Raw genomic sequence first — 1,287 nt, forward strand, 5'->3', positions numbered from 1 at the left:
TGCTTGATACAATTGTTGCATGGAATGTTATAAGAACTGTAAGATCCTCCAATAAAATGATCAAAGAAACTGAACCACACAGGGAATCAGTAGTTGCTCATTTGTTGCTTTATTCTGTTAAATCAACTCTGACTCATACAAACCTTATAGAGCCACCCAATAGGATTTCCAAGTCTATACATTTTTATGGATTCAGGCTGCAAGAACTTTCTCCCAGAACAGCCGGTGGGCATGCACCTTGGACTTGTGGGTTAGTAACCAAGCAAGGGCTACATCATTGGGCTTCAGCCAAAGGCTGTCCACCCTTATTTTAGCAGTCAAGCATGCTAGACATTTGGACCATCCAATCAAGCCATTGCTCATGGCAGAGTTTTCATATTTTCATTAATGTTTTCCAAACTGGTTTCGGTTATCTTATTTTAGTCATTTTAGTTAAATTAGTCATTTTAGGTAGGTTTGTGCCTTGATTCTTTGGGAAAAACATTTTAGAGATTTTTATTTATTAAAGTTTTTGTTTAAATGTGTCTCAAAATCCTGTGACAAATTTTTAGTCAAGTTGTTTTCCATTCAAAATAGACATTTTTTTGGCTCTAAGATTTGAACAGTTATCCTTGGCCTGATTTTCTACTCCAGAGCACCATGTTCTCTAGATTGATTGACATCTTGAGTAAGATGTAAGTAGCTTGGACATCTTGAGTAAGATGTAAGTAGCTTGAGCTTTGATATTCCTTATTTAACCTTTGACTGCAGTCTACCCTGTTTTGGTAGGCACATTGTAGAGATTGGTCAAATAATATTCAAATAAAATGACTATAGACCATGCAAACGAAGTGTCTGCAGTCCACTATACAAGTAAAATGTCTGCAGTTTACTAAGAAGGGATTGTTCAATTTGTAGCCTTGGTGAGAGGATGCTCAAGCTATAGAATGATATCATCGATATACAACACAAGTAAACTTTTGCTTAAGTTCATCAAACAAAGGTTGCAGCAGTACATTGCCAGGGAACTGCCAGAAATAGAGGTTTCAGAGACAGAAAAAAGCAGAAAGAGAAAAAGAGAGAAGGCAAAAAGATAAGAAACAAAGAAAAGGAAGGAAGGACCATGCTCTCCCCCTCACCCCCTTTTGCCACTGAAACAGATTTCAAGTTAAGGCAGTTAGTTAATTGTGCCAACCTGGCTGATAAACACATGTGGGGTTAAATGAAGGGCGGAGAGATAAATGGTTCATTGAGTCTCATCTTTCTAGTTCTCGGATCTCTTGCTTTGTGATGGTCACACCAGGCTGC

This window comes from Tenrec ecaudatus, chromosome 3, assembly GCF_050624435.1.
Source record: "Tenrec ecaudatus isolate mTenEca1 chromosome 3, mTenEca1.hap1, whole genome shotgun sequence".
Classification (NCBI taxonomy): Eukaryota; Metazoa; Chordata; class Mammalia; order Afrosoricida; family Tenrecidae; genus Tenrec; species Tenrec ecaudatus.